Below are 25,104 nucleotides of genomic sequence, written 5' to 3'. Positions count from 1 at the left end.
AGTAAAATGGCATTTCCACTCCTGCGTACTTCAAGGGAGTTCAGTGCTTGTTTTACTCCTCCGCCCTTACGGCCATACATTCGTAAGGGCGCGCTAGCTTCTCGGGGCCGGCCTGCCAGCCTGGATGCCGGCGTCAGAAAAATGCACTGGTATTGTTTGTTCACGACCAAAGCTCTGGGATAGAGTATCATTAGCCAATGTCGAGTTGTTGGTAGAAGCGATAACAGCCATACAAATTTCCTCCCATAGCCGCTTTGCTGCTGCTCTGGAGTTCGCCTGGCCTCTGCTATAGCTCCGCTCCTGAAGGGGTCGCGGAAACCGAGCATATATTTATTTCCCTATGACGCGGGGTTCAGAGTAAAACGGTGCCGAGGGTAGCACCTAAGTGCTGGCCAGTTTCGAAGCGCATTCAGCTACAGCATCTATGTGAAATCAGCTAGGTTTAGCGACGACAAGGGCAGCCAGCGAGCAGCGCACAGTTCGTCGCCCGGCGCGACCGCGGGCGGCGTCGTTGCCGAAAGCTCGGCTCGCTCAATGATTCGCTCCGTAGCTTGCGAATCGCGCACGCAAGGCTGGAAAATCGAGCAGCGACTGGCCTGCGATTGAGCGAGCCTTTATGCCCACGTTTGCAGCACAGGTGAACAAATTTAGCACACATGTATGCATGGAATATCGGCTGCGTTGCGGCGATTCTTAAGCTCGTCCTCGACGCCATCATCACCGTTCGGGTCGACCCGAGCATATCTTTATTTCACTACGAGACATAGTTCACAATAAAACGTACTTACAATGCAAAGAGTAGCACCTCAGCGCTAGCCAGTTTCGAAGCGCTCTCAGCTCTGGCATCGAAGTGAAACCTCCTAGGCTTAGCTACGAATACGGCAGCCAGGGAGCAGGCCGAAGCTCGTCGCGCGGCGCGCTCGCGAGCAGCGTCATTGCTGAAAGCTCGGCTCGCTCACAGATTGGCTCAGAAACTTGCGAATTGTACTCGCAAGGCTGGTAAATCGAGCAGCTAGCGGCTGGCCTGCGACTGAGCGCACGTTCGCAGTACAGGTGAACAACAATTAGCGCACGAATGCTTGGGATACCGGCTGCGTTGCGGCCACGTTAAGGCGATTCTTAAGCTCGTCCTCGACGCCATCGTCACCGTACGTGACACACAGGCTAAGAACTTGAATTCGAGTACGTGCTAAAGTAAGCTGCTCGTATTTCTCGGAACAATCTGAACTCGAAAAGACAGTTGCTTCTGTCGGCTTCCATGCATGTGGGCTCTTGCTAGTGAAAGTACACTCGAACAGGATGCGGCGAGTGCGGGCCGCTGTTGCATATAAGCTAAAGTGTGAAGCAAGTATCGTCGTAGTTCCGTAACGCAGTTGATATCACAGTAATCCGCTTGTACGGGTCACATTTAAGCTCTGTTTCATGTCTCCGTCGAGCATGCCAGTGTCGCGTTGAGTAATGCATCGCAGCAGCTCTTTCTCCTACCGCTCGCGTCGAACATATCCTTGATATGGACCAGTTTGCGATACGGTGCGTTTCTTTGCGTTTTTTGTCGCATTTAAGGGATTTTCGCTGCCGTCAATCGAAATTGCATTCCGTCAACAGCGTCGTCTGCGCCGTCGTCTGCTAGGACACCCGGGGATGGGATCACAGGATCGCAGCTTCTACAAACGACATGTCAGCAAAAGTATCTAAAAGCGCTTTGGTATTCGCATTTAATAAAGAAATAAAATGAAAAAATATAATTTGTTTTTGTTGCGAACACAATTCAAATATTAGTAATAAAAAAAGCGCATTTGTAGGTTTTTTCAACGAAGCAAAACTGCAGCCGTCGTCACGTTTTGTGTTATTTGGGTTTTCGTAGCATTGTTTGAGTGCTCGTGCGGTGGACGTGTATGAAGAACACAAGTGTGTTTTGGAAACCAAGGACGAGAATTACGCCCTGTCAACACTGGTGATTTTGAACGGGTAAAGCCGTGAAGAAAGGTAGCGCTACGACTTCTTGTCATCTGGAGAGGCAACGAAGAAGAATGTGCGGTTTTGCTAAGCCTTGATGAGCCGTCTGAACGGTGAGTCCCGTGTACGTTTCTTTACTTCTGATCTCTATTCGCACGCGTTATTAGTGTGCGCCTATATAGGGATGGCAGTGCAGGCAGTCTGCCTGCGGTTGCCTCAGCTATAATGCGTTAAGGCCGATTCACACGACGGTCCGTTCGCCCGCGGCCCGCGCACTACGTATTCAGGCGCGCTGTCGGCCGCGGCCACCAGTTATCACAACAGAGTTATGCGGTCGCTTGCTAGCGCTGCGAAAAACAACAGACAATGTTTACTACATTCCAATAGCATAGATTTGTGCTACGTAGGAGAGGATGATGAGCGTGCAGTGCCACGTTAGAGAGCGCTCTTGCTAGGCCAGCTGCGGACAGACAAGGGAACTGACAACGGTCGAGTTGCCTCGCGGCTGGTGACCGTCGGATTGATTTGTGCTACTTAGAAGATGACGATGAGCGGCAGTGCCGCGCGACAGAGCACTCGCGCTAGGCCAGCTGCCAACAGACAGTGCTCAGTGTGTGTACTCGTCGGATTAGTGCTTACGCCTTAATATTTGTCATACAATTTTTTCGGGGACAATGATCGCGTGTAAAAGGCTGGGGCATATCCCTTGCCTAGTCATTTGTAAATTTTTATCTGTGCTTCCCCATGGAACAGAATTTGACACAGTATTATGTCAAAGTTAGATCGTTCTTGCGTCTGCCCTGAGGTGTAGGTGTCGATGCTTCCTCGCCTTCAGATTTTGAGAACTGTTTCGGATGCAACTGCGCACTTGTTTAGGATTTCAAGCTTTTTGCTATATCCCTCGTTTGTGCGGCCCGCTTTCAAGTCGTTCGCTATATCGGTGATGGTTTGTTATTGATTTTCACTTTCTCTTATTTATTCTTGGTTGACTGCCACCAGCTGTGCTGCCGGCGATTCTCCGCGCTCGGAACTATTCCCAGGCACGAGACCCTACCCATAGACCTCCCTGCACCACACTCACCAGTTTTCTTCGGTATTTTTTTCCCTTGCTCTTACTTGCATTGCCACTAGGCAGTTTTTATTTCTGTGCAGATTTGTTAAATGCAATACCAATTTTCGTTTCATGCTGTGATGTGAGATATCGTGCTTCTTGCTAATGAATGCATGCCTTTTCCATCCTCTCGTCATTTGTGCAAAGCAGACGGGTCTACTGGTCGCTACGTTCAATTTAAAAATACCTTCGGTGCTGCTCCAAAGCACCCTAGTAGTAATAATTAAATCCTGTGCATGCTATATTCGAATAGTTACGCTCTTTTCATCATGCATAAAAATAGTGGTATTCCAGCCTGCTCATCTTTCTATGCGGTTGTGACAGTCATGTAAATCTACTGAAAAAATGTATATCTGTGCATCACATACAATCTGTTCATTTCTTTTGTCATGGGCCATCTCATTGCTTTTTGTGTTGCTATGTGAATACCTTATTCTAATTTATGAAGCAGTAGACAATTTCTTCTCTTGTCATTCATGACATTGTTACGGCCACTGACAACAGTTGCTCTGACATATTTATTTGCAGTTGCCAGCTGCCAGTATCTACTGGGCCATTCGTGCTTCCAGCTTTTGGCTGTGCTATCTCTCCTCAGCTGTTTGTGGTAGGTATTGTTTTCCAGTGATGCATACCTTACCTGCCTATTTAGAAAAATTTCGTAGACATAGACTCACTGCCGGGTTTAGAAATGCATGCAGAGCTCTACGTGCACTTAGCAGCAGTACCTCCCTGTATAATCACATGAATCTGATCCTGAATTACATGAATGTAATTACATGATCTGTATGAAATAGTCGCTCATGAAGCTTTTGACTGCTGCTGTTAACATAATGGAATTTACACTGCTTCAGGTGGAGTGACTGTTTCACACATGTTGCCTCTTATGCATATGTGCCCTCTGAAAGGGCGAACATATTCCTTTATCCCTTTAAAAAACATTGTGTTCTATCATGATGCTTTACCGGTATTTCTGGTGTATAGACCAAAATGTCACTCAGTATTGTAACATGAAGCGGGAACTCAGTTTGTCCAATGTTTTAGAGGTAACATGAAGCGGGAACTGAGTTTGTCCAGTGTTTTAGGGGTCCTAAAACATTGGACCAACACAGTTCCCACTCGAGTTATTGATCACTTCGCTCTCGCCCTACCATAAGCTTGCCGTCCAGGTTGGACAAATTGATAGAGCGACTGCTCCAGTGAAGTGGTGGTTCTGAGTTCGAACACCGGACCAGGACGAATCTTTCTTTAACTACGAAGTTTCTGTGAAAGCTGTAAAGCTTTCCTTTGTAGCCGTTTGGCTGTGCTCGAGTGGATGTCAATGAGTAATTACTCCTTATTACAGATCTTTTGTCAACGCCAAACTGATTCAGTAGCAACAAATAGTAGAAGGGTAAAAGCATGCTGCTCCCAAAAATTCGTTAAGCATGTTATAAAATGTATGCTGTATTGTTTTAACTGCTGCAAAGAAATAACGGTGATGTTAGATGCCCAGCCCCTATTAGGTAAACATAGCTCGCAACTAACACAGTGGATAGAAAAGAAATATGGACTTCAACCCTCACGACGACCCTCACCCCAGTAAAACAAAAAGTGCCAGTGTTGCCATACTTGAGAGCTTTGCTCTTTAAAATTGCAGTAGACTGCTACTCAAAGTTGACAAAAAATGCGTCTCATTTTCTGCATGTGCATTCCATAGTGCTGGTGCCATTTTCACTGGCCATTGACATTCAGTCGCATGATGTGCACCCCGCTCCTCGAGTTGATTTTGTTTGTCTTGTGAACCTGCCGTCAAAATCAGTGCAGGATAATGCTTCCCCAGTTGATCTGCAGTTAACCTTGTCCTTTGCCAGCTGCTGTCACCCTTTCTCCACAGAGAAGGGCGGTGGGAGTCCAAGCCAGGTGGAGTTGAAATATTTGACTAGTAGTGGACAGGGATCCTGCGGTTTGTTGAGGACACAGGCAAATTGGAGACTTATGGAAGAATTTTTTTACCAGCCAAAAAAGACGCATACACAAGAGAGAACCGCACAGGACAAGGGCTGGTAAAAACCGTAGTCCTCTCTGGTGTTCTCTTGTGTATGCGTGTTCCTTGGCGGGTAAAAAAATTCCTCCGTAAGTCTCCAATTTGCCGGTGTCCTCCACAGATTGGAGGATCCCTGTCTGTTACTAGTCAAATTTCACTACTCCACCTGGATTGGACTCCCACTGCCCTTCTCAAACTTTTGAAATCCTGTTGCCCTAGCAGATCATCAGCTGTCGGTTGTATTACTTTCGCTTCAGTGAAATTTGACGTTTAGCGGACAGGGATCCTAGAATTTGTGGAGTACACAGGCAAACTGGAGACTTATAGAAGAATTTTTTTACCAGCCAAGGAAGACACATACACAAGATTCGTTGTCTGTGTTTCACAACTGAAAGTTCTAAATACGTGAAAAAGTGTATCGTGCATTCGCACGTATTTTGAAAACTCAATTTTTGCAGCGTTAGGTTTTCGGAATTGGAGCTGTAGCATTGCCGCCAAAGAATCCCGCTCGTTAACAAAGCGCACACTTATTTGCTAGGTATATATTCCGTATACCGCAACCAGTACACGTCACTGTTTGGAAGGTTCTGTCGCGAAATTTCTGATTGTGCAAGGTAGCTTTTCTTTTAAATTCAAGCGCTCTCTATTTGCTTTTTCCTGTGCATATTCATCGGTCGTTTCAATTCGGAAGCATTGGTGCTGCAAGACGTGCATACGGAAGCTACATTTGTGCACAAAGCTCCTGAATTTTTGAAAGCGCAGCTCTGACAGTTCTCGTTGTCATAAATAAGTACAAAGCAGCCTAATCTTTTTGGACACACCATTTCATGCTCTTAGCTGTTTCTGAGAAACAGGCTGCCTTTTTTTCTGTTTTTGGTGTGAAACATTCCTAACAACTTCTTTCTTTCTCCATGCACAGATAGTCTATGCATACACGGGCAGCTTGATTGCAATATTTAGGGCAATATTTATAACAGGTGCAGTGAGCCTTGGTTCATGTGGACAGAAATTAAGCTAGGGTGGGGTGGGGTATTTTCGCACAGGGTAATGTTATGCGGAGGGTCTGGCGTATTGAAACCGAGTCTTTCTGAGCTCTTATTAGACGTCCCAGCACCAGTCCCAGTCCCAGCATTCGTATACATACAATTGTTGCATAGTATTCGTCTCCAATCGCTAAATAATTACAACCAGATTTCTTTTCTTCCCTGTTTCAATAGCATAGCAATTGCTATGACATCAATGTTCAGTATAGGTTATGGAAGGCACAAAAAAGCTACGATATCGCTACTTCATCGTTTTAATTAGTTACAATGCTAAAGCCAGCCTGCCTTAAGAGTCTGAATCACAATGAATGACGAAGCCGCAATTATATTGCAGTTTTCCTCATGCCTCCCCTGGCTTATACTGACCTTTGATGCCATTGCCATTGCTCAGTTTTTAAAAGTGAAGCAGGAGAGAGAAGATATTTAATTACAATTTATTTAGCAGTCATAGGCGAATACTGTGTGGTTATCCGTGCATAGTAATGCCTTATGCATCATTAAAAACAAAAAAAAATGTGCAACTGAAATTTGCTCGGCTGCTGACCCAAAAGACGCGGGTTTGATCCCGGCCGCGGCGGCTGGAATTTCTTTGGAGGAGAAATTCTAGAGGCCCGTGTACTGTGCGATGTCAGTGCACGTTAAAGAACCCCAGGTGGTCGAAATTTCCGGAGCCCTTCACTACGGCGTCTCTCATAGCCTGGGTCCCTTTGGGATGTTAAACCCCATAAACCAACCCAAACCAAACTGAAATTTGTTGTCTGCCTCTTTGAGATGAAAAATTTTGAATTTTTCCTTCATTATTTTAGAGCATGAAATTCAGTTAATGGTATCTGAGAAACAGGAATTGCAACAGCCATTTCTCTTCAGCAAGAAAACTGTCATTGGTTTAAGTGTTTTCCCGATTCAAGGTTACCCTGAATAACACCATCTGTCGGGCTAGTTGGTTGCGATCCATATGTATCAGCAGCGCGAACACAACACAGGAAGAAGGAGAAGGTAAAGAGCGCTGAACTTCCAACTTTTATTTGAGCAAAAATTGAACCCGCACTTTTATACACATACCAGGTAAAATCCCACCAGGGGGGTAATCAAGGCGTGCTATCGAATTGGGACCAACACGATGTCCAGGGCATCAAAATGATAACTACTATCACACTATACAAAGACTTCCATGAAAAGCACGAATGACATGCGGAAAAAAAAAAACAAGACAATGTAAAAAACAGGGTTGAGTGTGCGCAAATGGAAAAAATGGAAAAACAGGGTTGAGGGCGCGAATTTTGCTAAAAGAAGAAAAAAAAACATGAAAAGGCGAGACACGGTAACAACGTAAGCGATGCGAAGGGATGAGCGCCAACAATTAACAAGGCTAGAACTAAAATGCAGTGTGCCCCTAAAAGCCAGGTAAAATCAGGTAAAACCAGAGGGAAAGGTGATTTCTTTTTCAGATAATCAGATGGAAGGGGTGCTTACGCAACCTTCTTTGAGCCCTGAGATGTAGGTAGCTTCAATGATTTCGCATGTTAGTTGGTTTTTATGTTTCTTTAAGACGGTTGCTTTCTTAAAATGAGGAATGCACTTCTTTTGGCTGTCACATACGCTGCAATGGGCGGGCAGGTTCCTCAACGGCGCCCCAGTTAGATCGTTCCTATGTTCCATTAACCTTTCGTTTAAGCATCTTCCTGTTTGGCCTATGTACGCCTTACCGCAAGCTAAAGGTATAGAGTATACAACACCCTCCGCACAAGGCACAAAAGGATCTCGGTGCCTGGTTGTACAGCTACTATTCTTTTTCTTTTTATTAACTTTGTTGCACAGGCTTGACAGGCGCAGAGGGGCTGAAAAGACTACGTCTACGCCTGCTTTTCTGCCAATTTTCTTCAGATTATGCGAGATTTGGTGCAGGTATGGCAGAACGGCGACCTTTTTGTTCCGCTGTCACGTATCATCCGGGGCTTCACATTCATGCTTCATACTTATCAGGACTTTTTTTGCAACAGACGAAAGGAGAGATTGCGGGTATCCTGATTGCGTCAGCCTCAGCACTTGGCTCGAAAAACTGTCCTGCAACCTGTGTTCACAAGATTTTGTGAGTGCGTTCTTAAAAGTTGACTTCACGATGTTCCTTTTTACAAGTTTTGAATGGGCTGAATCGTAGGGTAGGATGGGCTTATTGGCTCTTGGTTCAAATAACCAGCACACATGGTCCTCTCCGAAAAACAACTTTAACTCTAAAAACCGCATGGCGTTTTGTTCTGGGAATTCATGAGTAACTTCAAGAGGTGATATAGTATTAGAAAAAGTGTGGAGGACTTGAGTTGCTTCTGTTTTAAAGGCTTCAGTGTCGCAATCTAAGAGGACCAGGAAGTCATCGACGTACCGGAAAATTTTTAGAACGCTTGAAGACTCAAGCTTGTCCTTCAAGGATCTGTCATGCATAGCGAGGAAAAGGTCGCTCAAAATGGGGGCGATGCATGACCCTATACATATGCCTTGCTTTTGTATGAATCTCGAACCGTTCCACTCTGCCACTGTTGATTTTAGGTAAGCGCATAGCAATTCAATGAAGCCATCCGCAGAAACGCCACACTCATTTTGGAAGGCCGCAGTGTGGCGTTTCTGCGGATGGCTTCATTGAATTGCTATGCGCTTACCTAAAATCAACAGTGGCAGAGTGGAACGGTTCGAGATTCATACAAAAGTAAGGCATATGTATAGGGTCATGCATCGCCCCCATTTTGAGCGACCTTTTCCTCGCTATGCATGACAGATCCTTGAAGGACAAGCTTGGGTCTTCAAGCGTTCTAAATATTTTCCGGTACGTCGATGACTTCCTGGTCCTCTTAGATTGCGACACTGAAGCCTTTAAAACACAAGCAACTCAAGTCCTCCACACTTTTTCTAATACTATATCACCTCTTGAAGTTACTCATGAATTCCCAGAACAAAACGCCATGCGGTTTTTAGAGTTAAAGTTGTTTTTCGGAGAGGACCATGTGTGCTGGTTATTTGAACCAAGAGCCAATCAGCCCATCCTACCCTACGATTCAGCCCATTCAAAACTTGTAAAAAGGAACATCGTGAAGTCAACTTTTAAGAACGCACTCACAAAATCTTGTGAACACAGGTTGCAGGACAGTTTTTCGAGCCAAGTGCTGAGGCTGACGCAATCAGGATACCCGCAATCTCTCCTTTCGTCTGTTGCAAAAAAAGTCCTGATAAGTATGAAGCATGAATGTGAAGCCCTGGATGATACGTGACAGCGGAACAAAAAGGTCGCCGTTCTGCCATACCTGCACCAAATCTCGCATAATCTGAAGAAAATTGGCAGAAAAGCAGGCGTAGACGTAGTCTTTTCAGCCCCTCTGCGCCTGTCAAGCCTGTGCAACAAAGTTAATAAAAAGAAAAAGAATAGTAGCTGTACAACCAGGCACCGAGATCCTTTTGTGCCTTGTGCGGAGGGTGTTGTATACTCTATACCTTTAGCTTGCGGTAAGGCGTACATAGGCCAAACAGGAAGATGCTTAAACGAAAGGTTAATGGAACATAGGAACGATCTAACTGGGGCGCCGTTGAGGAACCTGCCCGCCCATTGCAGCGTATGTGACAGCCAAAAGAAGTGCATTCCTCATTTTAAGAAAGCAACCGTCTTAAAGAAACATAAAAACCAACTAACACGCGAAATCATTGAAGCTACCTACATCTCAGGGCTCAAAGAAGGTTGCGTAAGCACCCCTTCCATCTCATTATCTGAAAAAGAAATCACCTTTCCCTCTGGTTTTACCTGATTTTACCTGGCTTTTAGGGGCACACTGCATTTTAGTTCTAGCCGTGTTAATTGTTGGCGCTCATCCCTTCGCATCGCTTACGTTGTTACCGTGTCTCGCCTTCTCATGTTTCTTTTTTTCTTCTTTTAGCAAAATTCGCGCCCTCAACCCTGTTTTTCCATTTTTTCCATTTGCGCACACTCAACCCTGTTTTTACTTTTTTACCGTGTTCTTGCCTTCTCATGGTTTTAGCAAAATTCGCGCCATCAACCCTGTTTTTCCATTTGCGCACACTCAACCCTGTTCTTTACATTGTCTTGTTTTTTTTTCCACATGTCATTCGTGCTTTTCATGGAAGTCTTTGTATAGTGCGATAGTAGTTATCTTTTTGATGCCCTGGACATCGTGTTGGTCCGAATTCGATAGCACGCCTTGGTTACCCCCCTGGTGGGATTTTACCTGGTATGTGTATAAAAGTGCGGGTTCAATTTTTGCTCAAATAAAAGTTGGAAGTTCAGCGCTCTTTACCTTCTTCTCCTTCTTCCTGTGTGGTGTTCGCGCTGCTGATACATAAGGTTACCCTATATTTTAAACTGCACAATGTATTACGTGACAAGAAACCGTCAAGCACAATAGGTGTGGTTTTAGAAATGACTGGAAGTGATAAGGGAATACATTTACTTAGAGCAGGCAGTGACCGCTGATCCGGATCATGAAGGGTAATAACTAGAGGAATATGGATGGGGCGGAGTGCATATAGGCAGGTTCTCTCAGATCATGAATGGCAGTTTTCAATACCCCTCAAGAGAAAAGTATACAACAGCTGTATCCTACCGGTATTCACCTATGGGGCAGAAACGTGGAGGCTAACGAAGAGGGTTCAGCTTAAGTTAAGGACAACGCAACGAGCTATGGAAATAAAAATGATAGGTGTAACGTTAAGAGATCGGAAGCGGGCGGAGTGGGTGAGGGAACAAACGCGGGTTGAAGACATCCTAGTAGAAATCAGGAGAAAAAAGGGTGCTTGGGCAGGGCATGTAAGACGAAGGCAAGATAATCGCTGGTCCTTAAGGGTAACGGAGTGGATTCCAAGAGAAGGCAAACGTAGCAGGAAGCAGCAAAAAGTTCCATGGGCGGAGGTTTGCAGGAACACGGTGGACATAGCTGGCGAAGGACAGGGTTAATTGGAGAACATGGGAGAGGCCTTTGCCCTGCAGTGGGCGTAGTCAGGCTGATCATGATACTTGCAGAAGAGGTTGCTCATGTTAAAATTTTCATTTGGTAAATATGTGCTTGTTTTACATGCACACAGCTTTTGAAAGGACTAGCATAGTGATAATTGTATTGGGCTTCATAAAATTGTAGCTCTGAATGAAGGTTTGCAATGAAAGGTGTCTGCACTTGGTAACAATATAGGTACACACTAGTGGCGACATGACACACACGATCAGTACATTCTAGTTGTATTCTTTCTTTTTTTTTCATGGGGTTATATGCAGGATAGTATGAAAAGGGCATTGGAATTGACTCTTACTTGCATTATTTTCATTCATGTTTGCAGGCACCCGGAGAAATGCACGCATAGCCAAAGCTCCTTCACTCAGCCGAGCAAGCTACGGCATCATCCAGCATCTTAGTTTCTTTTGAGCGCTTACAGCTCACTGCGGTGGATTTGGTAGATGGGTTTACTTTGCTTTTGGCAGTGTTCTTGGCATTTAATGTCAAGTACACCCCAAAAACAAAGCGGGCTTGTCTGCTGCTTGAGACACTAATGGGGCTTGATCCTAGCGAGTGCCTCCCGAGCGTGTTTTGGGCAGCCACAGCAATCACAGCAATGACTTGAGAAATAAAAGTTATCAGTGTTGTACATTTGTGTCATTATTTCTTGAACCATTGTTATTCCCAACGCAGACAGAGCACCATACTAATGTGCAAACTGTAGTGTAGCCATAAAGTAGTTGTATGAGCAAAAATTATAATCCCTTTTGCTCATTACTCTTTTGTAGATGTAGCGCAGGTGGATCCTGCAAAACATATGACCAACTTGCTCTGAAGAATATGTGAAATAAGAAAATTAGTAGGATACATTGAAAACACATGAAACTCCTTTTGAAGGAGTAAAATAAGATCTGGGCTGATACTCCTTGAAGGAGTATAGTCACTCTAACAAACGGAGTCCTGGAACTCTACCTGAAAGAGTAGTAGGATGCTGGTTCAATGTTGTAGCTTTACTCCCTCGGAGGAGTGCCTGTACTCTATTGCAGGAGTAGTACAGTACTCCTTGAGTAGGTGTTGGATCACTCTTTGTCCAGAGGGAGTAATTTTATTCTGGAAAAAGGAGTGGAATATGGGACAAGCGAATACTCCTTCAAAGTGTGTTCTGGGCACTCCTCTGCACTCCTTTAGTTCTAAGAGTGTAATCCGAAAGGCATAACTTTGAATTGGTAAAGCCCATCAGGTGTCACAAAGGCGGTCTTTTCACGGTCCTGGTCGTCTACAGCAATTTGCCAGTAGCCGGAGCGAAGATCTATGGATGAGAAAAATTTGGCACCATGAAGGCAGTAAAGGGCGTCATCGATACGCGGCAAGGGGTACACGTCTTTTTTAGTGATCTTATTCAAGTGCCGATAATCAATGCAAAAACGCCAGGAGCCATCCTTTTTCTTCACAAGTACGACGGGTGAGGCCCAGGGACTGTGCGAGGGTTCGGTAATGTTTTTCGCGAGCATTTTAGTAACTTCCGCATTGATAACTTGACGCTCGGCGTGAGAGACTCGATAGGGGCGGCGGCGGATGGGAGGGGCATCGCCGGTTTCAATGCGGTGCCTGACGGCGAGAGTTTGGCCCAGCGTCGCGTTGTTGACATCAAAAATATCCGAAAAAGATTCGAGAAGGGCACGAAGCTGGGCAGTTTGGTCGGGACTGAGGTCGGTGGCCATCATGGTCGTGAAGGCGTCGGGCGACTGTGGAGACTGCCGGCTTGGGGTGGCAGTGTCTTGAATAGGGGTGTTGGCCAACTGAGCGACGTGGCAAGGAGCGAGAGGAGATAGTGTAGCCACGCAGATGCCGGACGGGAGCACTTGAGAAGAGACGCCGAAGTTGAGGAAAGGCAGAGAGAGGGCGTTAGCTTGGATGGTGGCGATGGTATGAGGTAGGGCAACGTTACGGGTCAGCAGGAGGTCAAGGTTGGGCGTAACGAGATAGTCGCAATCAGGAACTGGGCGAGATGGGGTCAGTGGAACGAAAGAGGCGGTTCGGGATGACAGGCGAGCATAATCGGTACTGTATAGTCGCAGGGATATATCGACGGGTTCTGAATCCAGCAGTGGAAGTTCGAGGTGTAGGACGCCATCCGAGCAGTCAATGAGGGCGGAATAGTCAGTCAGAAAATCCAAGCCAAGAATGAGGTCATGGGCACAGGTGGTCAGCACGGTGAATTGAACCGGTATACTGTGGCCGCCAATAGTAACGCGCGCGATACACGTACCGTCGACAGCAGGCGTGCCACCATCCGCGACACGCACACGGGACATTGCAGGCATGAGGACTTTGCGTAGGCGGGGCGGAGGGCAGCACTCATCACTGATATTTGAGCACCGGTGTCAATTAGGGCGCGCACAGGAACACGGTCGATAAAGACGACCAGGAGATTTGGTCGAGAGGTCGAGAGAGGATTTGTGGTCCGGGTCGTTGATGCAGCGTCACCTCCGGGAGCTGCATCATTTAGTTTTCCAAATGGGAGCGGCTGGTTGAAGGCGACTGTGGGGAGCGAGAGCGTCGCCCCTGCGGCGACGGAGAGCGGGAGAATCGCCGTGGAGGGGGAACGGCTGCTTCAGATGGTTCGGACGGGGCTCGGGGCAAGAAGGTGCTGGTCGAGGTAGAACTGTAGAAGGAGGGGCAGACGTTGCGGGCTGGTGAAGACCAGGCTGGGTAGAGGAAGTGCCCGGTGTGTGCGCGCTTGCCGCTCGGGGCTAGCTGTGATCTGTACCCTGTGCTCCGGTCGTCCTTGTGCCGACATAGACTTCGGGCCACGTAACAATATTTTACAGATCTCTCAGAAATGTGGATTCTGGCTATTAGCACTCTAGTGAATTAGGAGAGTTGAAAGTTGTCAGCTGCTAGGGTTGGTAATAAGACTGCTACGTTCATTTTTGTGCATAAGCTGGGTGTTTAAATTCCTTTTCATTCAATCCAAGACTATGTTCATGGTATTTATACCTGACCACTCTTTTTCTCTTCATTTTCAGGACAACAGTACACTTGTCATTAGTCAGCTTTCGCTTGTAGACCTTGCAGGCAGTGAACGCACAGGCAGGACTGGCAACACTGGCCACAGGCTCAGGGAAGCTGGTGAGACTCGTTTTGACAGCTAGCTTGTTTCATAGATGCCCTATTATGTCTACGAATGCTGCGTGTACGCATATACATCCTTTCTTGGTAGATCACCATTTCATGCATGCAACAAACCCTGTTCCTTGTTTCTGTGCGACAGCATGTTGCTGCGCTCATCTTTGCATTTAGAAATGATGCTGTGTGAGATTTTGTTCAGGACCTGTTTTCTTTTCTTTCCCCCAGGGAACATCAACAATTCCTTGATGGTTTTGCGTAGTTGCATGGAGACACTACGAGAGAACCAGACAACTGGGTCAACCAAGGTGATGTATTGGCTTTTGTGCTATGTAAATAAATTGGTGCTGTTATGAATGTCTTAAAGATGAAGCTTTTTCTCTTTGCCTGTCTGTCTCGGAGATCTTCACTCGGGTCACTGTGCGCTTTTCTAGAACTTTCAGCAGGGCAAAAAACCTGTTTATAGCAGCTTTAAGCTTACTTTTTGTTTATTTGTTTTGGTTTGTTTTACCTGCGACCCTAGAAAACTGCAACCCTGCATTTCATATTCTGCAAGTGGTCTTGGGGCTTCCTCTCTAAAACTTGCATTTATTTTTCAGGTAGTCCCTTACAGGGACACAAAGATCACTCACCTTTTTAAGAACTTTTTTGATGGCGAAGGCAAAGTTCGCATGATTGTTTGTTTAAACCCACGACCAGATGACTATGATGAAACATTCGTAAGTATATAGCAGAGCAGTCGTTATTTCAGTGTTAAGCTTGCATTTTAGATTGGATGAATATTTAGGTTGAATTCAGATCGAATATGTATTGCACTGAGCACATAATTTAATATTTAAAATGTTTATATTTGCTATGTTCAAATCTCTGTAGACTACTATGAGGAAAGAATATTAATTCATCCAAGGGTTTCTTATCGCATTGCAGTTCGCCAAGTGTGCGCTGCTTGCTGCGGGTAACTGATATGTAGTGCCATATAATTTTATGTCGGTGAACACTGCCTACATGAGTGTGCTTACATTTGTTCTCACTTGTAAGTGGTATTGCACGCTTTGACAAATATTAACTCGCTTCATTCATGAGCGGTGCTTTTTCTCAACTCTTTAACCTTAAACAGCTGGGAATAGTCGGTGCTTGTTTGACACCTTCCTCAAAATCAATCTTTCTTGGACACTATTTATTTTTGATTAGAGAGCATGGCCACTCGCGTCACCAGTGTATCTTGCGCTTGAGTAAACTGGTGCAGCTGAAATTGTTCTATGACTGCTGGACTGGAGCACTCTGTGCTACAAACAGGTGTAGCCAGAATAAGTGTCAGAGAAAGTGTGCAGTTTCTTTTCAACCGTTAAGAAGTTCAGATATCACATTGCCACCGACAAACACAGCAAGGAACAGGACAGCACAGCAGTCTGCTGGGGCGAGGATCGCCGAACAGCTGCACTTAAACGTTCGAGACAGAGAGACGCTTGGCAACGGGTCAAGACAGCAGTGTGGCAATAGGCTTTAAAAATAGTTGGGCAGTGCTCTCATTTGACATCCTCCTTGCTTTCAGCATGTGATGAAATTCGCGGAGATGACCCAGGAGGTTCTGGTTCCTACGGCCACAGCACAGTCGGCAGCCCTCCACCTGCATGCAGGCCGGCGCCGGCCCATCTTGCCGCGCGCGACAAAGTTTCAGGGTGAGGTGTGGTTTTCTGTTTTCACTCGTGTTTCCTCTACTTCTCCACTTATGCTGAATACTCGTTGCATTTCTGCCTTGTACCTGTCGGCCTGCAATTAAATAGCCTCAGCACCACCAAAGAACACCAACCACTAGATTGAGTGACAGCCTGTATCCAGAGGTTCAGAGCAGAGCATACTGCTATAACATCACAAAGCCTTCTTTAAAGATACTAACTGGCATTTCAGAAGATTGTGTTGAAAAAGATTGAGGTGCCTACTTTTTGACAGCAAATTTCATGGTTGGAGTTGGAGATGGAATGAGCTATGAGTGGAATGCGTTAATGCTTCTTGCACCAAGGCTCCAGCGTAGTAGGCTGCACAGCATCCTGCTCACATTTCACCTCTAATAGGAGAACACAAGTTCAAAATTACAGTATCTGTCCTTGGAGAAACTGGAGAGGTGAAGGCACTTTTCTTTTAAAGACGTGCTTGCATGAAAGTTAGGGGTACTATGTTACCTTATTTGCATAGAATTTGCTCTTTGACTGCTGGTTTCTTTCACTCAAAGGTTCTGTTTTACCCTGTCTGCAGGGAGCCTGAAGGAGCGTTCCACAATGCCACCACCAGAACCACCACAGGAAGCCAGCTGCATGCCGGTATGGCTGTCTGCTTTGTTTGTATTCAGGGTGCATTTTTTACTTCATGTGTGTGAACGTTTCACGTTAGCCCGCTGCCCACGCCTTTTAACGCGAGAACATTGCATGGCTCGTTGTGCGAAAACCCTGCCATAGCCAGACAGCTGTGGGAGGAACATGGGGCAGAAGCGCTGCACGCAAATGAAATCAGGCAACTCTCTCTTCCACGATGAATGGAAACAGGTTTGAGGGTCCTCCTCACTGGAGTCACTACACTGATAACGGAGCAGACCAGGCTCAAGATGGGAGTAGATATGGCCCCCTCCACCCCATGCACTGGGCGAGATGCTACTGTCTCGTCTGATGGGAAGTGCTACATGTACACCGCCTCCACGAGATACGCTAGGAAATATGGTGCACCACTGTCGGGGCTAGAGATTACACAGAGATTTAGCTTACGGAGACTGAGGTTGTGGCGCCATGGAGTCGCTCACATCTCCATCATCAGGCGGGACAGCAAAGCGTGGCCGGAGGCAGCAGTTCACTGGCAACAAATTTTGCAGCCACCATAACGCAACAAAATGTGCGAAACGAGCCGCTGCTCCGAAACAACGTTCACTCCTATCCCCCAACAACAACTAAGCAACATACTTAGCGACAAGCAGTACTTTCGCATTTACACATCATAACTGCTTAGGTACCCCCATAATTTATTTACTCTTTTGCCGCTATTTTGAGCCCATTGAATGCGGTGCAGGCATTGTAATGGATTAAGACTACGACAACACCCATTGTGGCTTGGTGGCCTTGGTGATCTGCTACTCAGCACGAGGTCATAGGCATGATCTCATCTGCTGTATTTCAGTGGAAGCAAAATGCAAAAATGATTATACACTGAGATTCTGGTGCTCATTAAAAAACTGCAGGTGACCAGGCATCAAAATTCACCTATATATTGTCATTAGGAATGCTGTAGCAAATTTTATTTTCGTCTCTAGTACATGCATCACTTTCAAAAATGGGCTTTGCTTACCACTATTTGCATGTTTTGCAACCTAGGTCATGAAACGGCAATCATAAAATTGGCGTGTTTTTGGAATAATTTGGCGGAGGATAAAAGCTGCAGTCACTGCAATATCACACCAACAAATATGCAGAGAGACTAATATACGATAGCAATATGGCATGGTAGCTCAACTGACCTTCTGTTCTGCTAAAATTCTGCTGTTCTCCCCTCTCATGTGAAAGGTGCGGGGTTCAATCCCCAGTGCCGGTGGGTATCCACCGGTGATGAAGTGGGTACAAGCTTTCCCTTGGCCTGATGCTCGGCATCTCTGGGGTGAAGTGCTTGGAAAATGGGACCTTATAAAATACCTAGTATGATGGTGCTCTTCGCCACAGATTTCCTTGCACCATTAAATTCAACATCGTCATCAGCTGAGCTGTTCTGCTAAAAACTAACATGCATATTTATATCATTGAGCATGAGTGTATGTGATGTACAATATGCAGACTTAGCTTGAAGGTGGCTTCCCTTGATGCAATCTTCTTGCGAGAGTACCATTGCACTGCTTAAACGTTGGTTTGTTTGGTGATTTAAATATTTTTACCCTTTCTTTGTTTCTCTGAAGCTCAGCGACTGCTCTGACAGTGATGTTCTGCAGCGAGAGGACGAGCAGCGGACCAATAGGAGATATCCAAAGAAAAAATGAAGGCAAACATTGCTGCTGAAAGTAATTGTCCATCTTATTTCCTAAGCGTTCATTTTGGTACTCAATTCCTTGTGTATTGATCATTTTTTCAACATGCTTTCGCCTGCTTTTTTCTCTTGTCAGTTGATGACCTCAGGAGGAAGCTCACCCAGAGAGAAGCAGAGAACAGTGCTTTGAAAGAGGTATGACAAGCAAGGGCACAAGTGGAGAGCGTTGCGGTTGAAACCACTGGGCTGATTATTGCAGTCACATGATTGCATTTGTGGGCTCGTATCAGGGCTTACTCATGCGAAGCTAAGGTGCAAGGGTTAAGCTTAGTGCCGCAACTAGTCGGCAGCACATATTAAGGCCACTACTGTGTGCAGTGCAGTTCCACGGCCTGTGCGTTTGCTTCAGGCATCACGAGAACACTTGTCTCGTTTAGGAGTTCCTTTTGTGAATGACTGCCTTCAGTGCAGTGATCTTTTTGGTATGTAGAATGCGCTACTTTGTATTCTGTTCACAGCTGTGTGGCCTGCACTCTTACAGTTTTGTTAAGCATTCAAAGCTACAGCACTTGTGAGAGGTTGTGCTGTGGACCAGCCAGCGGGAAAGGATGGAGCTGTGTGGACCGGCACCAACCGGGTCATTCACTGCTGTGTTGCAGATGGGAGGAGAGGAGAAATAACAAGAAAAAAAGGTTGGATGCACCTTTCAGCCATGAACGCAGAGTATCTAAGAGGTGCTTGTTGTGCTATACAGTGTAATTCACTTATAAGGATGCCAGATATAACTATATATTGCTAATAATGATCAAGTTCTTTAGATTTATTAATTCCCCTTTTGCCACTGTGTAAAAATAAACCATACGTAAGAATACAATTATCGGCGAAATAATGAATACAATGATAGGATTCTGGCCCCCCCCCAGAAATTGCATGCCACCCAAGCTGTCTTGATAGAAAATGAAATGCTTTGATGCGATTCATGTAAAAACTCCACAAATAGGCCGCTGTTGTGGATTTTTCGAAGGTCTTATATTGTGTGACACTGTCAAACTAATACTAAGACCTTTGATAAGAGGGTCCACAGTATGGCATACTTGAAGTACTTGAAGGAATCAATAATTTAAGCATGCTTCTTTAAGCTGAGCATTGCATATGTGATGCAGGCACTCATGAGTGCCGACATCACATATAACATATGGACAAAAATCGCACATAAAAAAGGGGGTGTCCACTTTCTCCTTTCTGAACCTGCATTTCTGCATTGGGAGTAGTTTAACTGCAGATCTTCATGCTCTTTTTTCTTCGTCTTTTGTACCTTTGTGGCATTGTTTTTTCACTACTGCATTTAAAATGCAGTCCTCAGCCAGCCTTTCCCCAAGGAGAAGTAGCATGATGGGTGGTGGCTGGACAATCTTTACGGGTGTTGCACATAGCACTTCCCAAAACTTGTGCTTTTAGCTCCTAGCAAACTGTCGGTGAACCTGAAAGGGTAAAGTTAGACAAAGAGAGCAGAGTACGTTAGGGAACAAATAAGAGCTGGTATCCTTTGACCTGTCCTTAGTGGAAATCAAGAAAGAATGGACATGGGCGAGTCTTGATGTGAAAGGAATGTAAGTGATGGTCCCTTAGGGTGATAGAGTGGATTCCAAGGTAGGGCATGCATGCATTGGTAACAATGACATTGTCAAGGTAGATGTGAAAGGGCAAGAACCGGAAGCAAGCAGAGGGCATCTCTAATGTGGTGCGCTGCCTCATCTGACCATCTTGTTTCTGTGGTGTGTCCAGAAGCTCAAGGTGATGCAGATGGACCTGAAAGCCAAAGAGCAGCAAGTCGTTCTGCTTGAGAAGAAAGTGGCTCATGCCGAGCAGTCTGTGCAAGCCCTCACCCTCGAGCTGGAGGGCATGGCCCAGGAGAAGAGGACAGTGGAGAACATGGTCAGTGCATCGCAGTCATGTCCTTTTTACTTACGCCTGTTGTTGACCTTTGTTATGATATGCTATTATGGGCTCTAACATTTGACGCTGTTTCGGTTTCATCAACCAAATTATGGCTGTGATGTGTAGTAGTTGAACTTCAGGTCAGGATAGGCACAAAAAAATGGCAATATAACTGCTGATATGCCATTTGTTGTAATTCTAGATCCTGATGCTGGCTGGTTTCAGTGCTGTAGTGAGTTAAAACTACTTATCCACATTTATATTGCACTTTAGCTGTGCCTCACAGAGCCTAAGGCACAACTGCACATCACAGCCATCGTTCGGTTGATGAAACCAAAACAGCATGAGAGGAGGAATTCGATTACAAATTATTTAGCAGTTGTAGTTGAACACCACATCAGAAGAAAACATGTAATAAAATTAGGTTCTGTAGTCATTTAATTATAATGGGCCAAGTGAGAGCATGAGATATATATGCAAATTTAGAAGAGCGGGGTAACATTTGTACGTATGAAAGACTCTTTGTGACGTAAAGTTTTCGTTCTATACGGCTGCTTCCAGGCTATGCAGCTGCTCTCAGAACATGCAAGGTTGCAGTACCCACCTCTCATCTTTTGGATAATGTGGTTCATATTGGTTCTGCAAAGCACTGACTTTGTTCATACTGGTGATAAGTGACTGCCAGGTACGCGAATTTGCAGGGACACCATGAACAGTTGTACCTGGACAATAAGGCATGCGTTACTGGTTCTGCAACTACATCTGAATGTTTCAGTGTCCAGCCAGATCAAGCAGCGATTGTTGCAAACATGAACATTCTATATTTTTCACTTTTGAGCTGTACAAAAGGGTTGTTCCTTTCAAATGGAATCTCCACCCTAAAAATAACATCTTTACTTAAGTGTGTAATGAAGTGTGTGCCTTAGTTTATTGCGTTTCACCTGAGCTGATATTTATTGGTTGTCTGAGCACCATGCTTAATTATAAAGTGCCTGTGGCCTGCATTTTGTGTACAGTCGCCGTCAAAAGTAAATGGAAGGCGACTTCATCAAAAAAATTTAATTTCTTTAAATCTAAAGCATAATGATCCATGTTTCTTGGTGCACACTGCAATTCGCACAATCACAATTAGTCTGCACGTATGTATTCAAGGATGCATGAATTGAGTGGGCAGTGATTAAACCGTTTCGTTAATATTGCCTTCCATTTACTTTTGACAGCACCTGTACATTGTGGGGCAAATTTAGCTACACTGACTTCCAAATTTAACAAAATACAAACTGTGCAAGTAAATTGGATTTCTTACGTTTGGAAATTTCTAGAGCTTGCAGAAAAATACTATTGTGCGATAGTAATGTCATTAGTAGCATTCAGACCAGAAACTCGATCATTCGTGGAAAAAAAAATCGCCTATGAAACAACTTAGCTGTGGCCCTTCGCATTGTTTTTGTCCTCTGGGAGACAGTAGCTGCCTGCTTCAAGGTATTCGGTGCTTGAACATGTTTTTGGCTGCAAGTTAGCTCAGACTTTTCATCATTTGTGTGCAGCTCAGCGAGAAGCAGAGGCTGCTGGACCGGGAGGCCCCGGAAAAGGTGCAGTTGCAGCTGGAGCGGGAGAGGATGAAGTCGGCCATGGTGGGTGTTGGCTTGATCATGTTGTTTGTTTATTTGGGAGATACTGCAGTCGCGGAAGACCAAGCAGGTGGGAGCATACAGATACAAAGTTTACATAGCAGTGCTTTCAGAAGCATACTTCAAACCATCACACCTTTCTGTTAATTTTGTAGCGACGGCAATTGTACCTGATCCATCACTCATAATTGGTGCATTTTTATGACACTACTTTCATGCATGTAGACTACTTTCAACCATATTTCATGTGTACTGCGAGAACTGCTTACTCCGAAAGTCCGACTGTTCCGAAAGTCGATCCATATTGCGCCCAGCTTAATGGGAAATGCAAGTTTTGAAATGGTAAAAAAAATTCAAACATTACGTTATTTGGATTCAATATACTTTAAAGTAGCTGCCTATAAAGTTTCAAGGTCTCATTCGACCTCTGACTACTATAAAATCGATACATCGTGTGTTGAGTTTGGAGCAAAATGCCGGAGAACTTCACTCCCATCTCTTCCCACAATCGTGTCCCCGATGATCGTCATATTGGTCTTGTTCAGAAGCTGGTGCTCTTCTCTATATCTTGGTGCTACTCGCTGTTGTGAAATCGTCTTGGGACGTCCGCATTCTGCCATTTGTTTAGGTCTCTACAACGCCTCCAAATGGCTGGCGAGCACAATTCAAATGCATTTTTTCTGTTTCGCGTTCTTTGGCAACATGACTAGCCTTACAGAAATTTTCATAATCTTTTTATGGTGCAAGTTAAATTAACCTCATACCGTTGAAGTCAGAAAGAACTGAACTATGGAGCTATGTTATCTTTAATGGCTCAGTCAAACATAAAATTTTCTGGACAGTAATGTTACCTAATTATATTTCATACTTATGGTGCTTCGACATAACTGACCATATTTTTATAATAATTTATTTAAGTAACAATATAAATAGCATAGTTCCCCATTGCAGATCATTGGCTATAGCTCCATTTCAAATGGAACCAAAATTATTTAAGGAAAGCGTCTTAACAACCCGTAAGAAATTACCCTATTAGATTTGAACTATTTTTCTATAACATGGAAACCAATCAAAATATACTTAAACTAATTATACTATTGAAAACAGAAGAAATACCAACACACATCTAATTTCATTACGCTGTGTCTAATAATAAAAATTTAAATTTAAAGACCTGCGTTCCTCCTTAAAATCTTTTTCTTGAGCTATAGACCATGGGCATCATGAGTTCAGCTGAGGAGCATAATATAAATTTGTTCCTTCCATTGAAATTTCCTAGCAGAAAGAGCACTTGGACATTTGACTGCGCACTCTCTTTGGGTGCCTATCATAGGGTGCATTTTATTGCCTCTTGGAGCCCTTGGTGATGGTGCTGTTAGTTAGTTCTGTCAGTGGTAGACAGGAAAAAGAAATACGCTTTGCTGCACAGAGGAATGTTGCTACAGCTGAGCATGTTAAAGCATACGGTCCACTCCGGTGCATTGTCTTTGATTCAGAAAGCCGAAATGCCAAAGAAGCTTGCAGGTGAACAGCTAAGCTCATTACGAATGCTCATTCAGGCTGTTCTGTACTTATGATGCAGTGGAGTTTCCACCCATTTCAGGTCTCAGAGTGCTATTCTGTTCTGTGGTGGGATGGTTGCTGCTACAAACAACTGCTCTTGTTCATCAGCCCTTTCGGCGCTGATCAGACCAGGAGCTATTTCACGTGCAACGCCCCCACTGTTGAGTTTAGAGACCCATTTAGTACTCGATGGCTTTGTTGTTGCGCTCTGTGAAGAGGCTGTATCCTGGTCGATGTCTCCCTGACAAACAGGCCAAGGTGGAGGCCAAGCTGAGCGTGGCCAACGAGAAGCTGCGCATTCTTCGAGAGGTGCTCAACTCCACCGACTCGTACATGCCGCCAACGGCATCAGCGGGAAACCCCGAACCGGCTGCACCTCCTCTGCTGCTGCCAGTGAGTGGTGACACCCCGGGGCACCGTTAGCCTTTTGCTGTCATCGGTGGAGCAACTTTGAAGCTTCCCGAGCATGCTGATGCTTGCGGCTTGCATGCTCCTTCCTATTGAAGTAGCCTGGAAAAGTGACAGACGTTTTCTCTTGCATCCTTCGAAGCACGCGCATCTGTGCAAGAATTTGCTCGCAGTGTCAACCTTGTGACAAATGCTACAATTATACACTGCAGTTCAGTGACGCTGATATGCAGTGAACAGTGTTTGCGACTACGCTTTATCATTTCTGATGCTTGCTCTAATGTTTGCACTTCATTTTGCATGTCTCATTGAATTAGTGCATCGAATGTAGCACTGAAGCACACCTTTTCTTCTTGCATTTTTTTTCTTTTTTTTTGCTTTTTTCTACACTCGTTATGTGGATGGACATGCATTCATATGATGGCTGCTCCTTTCACTGAATGCAGGCTTGCTGTGCATTTGCTTTTGTACCTTTGGGCAATGCATCTTTATGCTCTAGCCTGAGAAAAGGCGTGCATGCTTTGCTTACGCAATTTGCATCTAGTAATCGTCCTTTGCTGCATGTGAATTTGCAGCTCTTTTAGTTTGGAATTGTGTTCATACTCTGAAAGAATGCGTTCTAGCCTCATAAAGACTTTTGAGGTGCATGGCTGTACACTCTTTTCTTTTCATGATTTCATGTAAGTCATTAGATACAAAGAGTTAATTAAATCTATTTTGTTTGTGTCATTTGTGTGGGCTGCATGGTTTTATGCATCAGTGCAAGCACAAGTGTCTTTATGCTGGACAACTTGCTTTACAGGGCAATGGTTGCCACACCTAGTCATCGTTATGCAATAACTTAACACAACGAAGCATTTGTGAGGGCCTCATTATATTTAGTCGCATTTTCATTGGCGCCTGACTTCTCTTCCTTCTGTTTTATTTTGGGACCAACATGCGTGAGGTAAATAAACACTTTTTTGTGACATGCCATTGTATATGGCCAAATGGTTTGTGATGTTGTGCTGTTGCTAATCTTACTGCAATTAACATTTCGAAACTGCCGTACCTGGTGTACCAGGCGGACAGTAGTAGCTGACATGTCTCCTATTTGTGTGTGTCCAGCTCAGTGGTAACTGACGAGGGAGGTGGTATATGTGAGTAATGTACCGGCTGGCTGGTGTGATGGCGTAATGAAAAGATGTGGAAAGTGCTTGTGTCATACCCTTCTTTTGTCCTGCCCTGACACTGTTACTGTGTTGGTGTATCTTCAGCTTAGTGAGCAAGCTTTATTAGCTGGCCACAAACTTCAGTAAACTGTTGTTCCCCTGAATGCAGC

At 44.9% G+C, this 25,104-nt stretch overlaps 1 long non-coding RNA gene and 1 pseudogene across 3 annotated transcripts in view; both read left to right on the top strand.

Moving 5' to 3' along the window:
• LOC149357020 (kinesin-like protein KIF23) overlaps positions 1–24,512 on the top strand; it is a 60,862-nt pseudogene extending 36,350 nt beyond the window's left edge. The window contains exons 9-18 of the transcript XR_016291769.1: positions 14,148–14,250; positions 14,476–14,555; positions 14,847–14,966; positions 15,800–15,926; positions 16,501–16,586; positions 18,176–18,277; positions 18,380–18,438; positions 20,029–20,178; positions 21,729–21,815; positions 23,592–24,512. The product of XR_016291769.1 is annotated as a kinesin-like protein KIF23 (transcript). The remainder of the gene's footprint in view (positions 1–14,147; positions 14,251–14,475; positions 14,556–14,846; positions 14,967–15,799; positions 15,927–16,500; positions 16,587–18,175; positions 18,278–18,379; positions 18,439–20,028; positions 20,179–21,728; positions 21,816–23,591) is intronic.
• LOC149357021 (uncharacterized) lies at positions 1,501–11,767 on the top strand. Of its 2 annotated transcripts, none has more exons than XR_016291771.1 (4): positions 1,501–2,069; positions 2,956–3,049; positions 3,596–3,671; positions 11,462–11,767. It is a non-coding gene; the product is annotated as an uncharacterized LOC149357021 (long non-coding RNA). The 2 variants fall into 2 exon arrangements; XR_016291770.1 differs by lacking the exon at positions 11,462–11,767 and adding an exon at positions 8,134–8,728.
• Positions 24,513–25,104: the final 592 nt, after the last annotated feature.

The sequence above is a fragment of the Amblyomma mixtum genome, chromosome 3 (assembly GCF_055824585.1).
Source record: "Amblyomma mixtum isolate Tamu chromosome 3, ASM5582458v1, whole genome shotgun sequence".
NCBI classification, from domain to species: domain Eukaryota; kingdom Metazoa; phylum Arthropoda; class Arachnida; order Ixodida; family Ixodidae; genus Amblyomma; species Amblyomma mixtum.
This window is presented reverse-complemented; position numbering and strand designations above follow the sequence as displayed.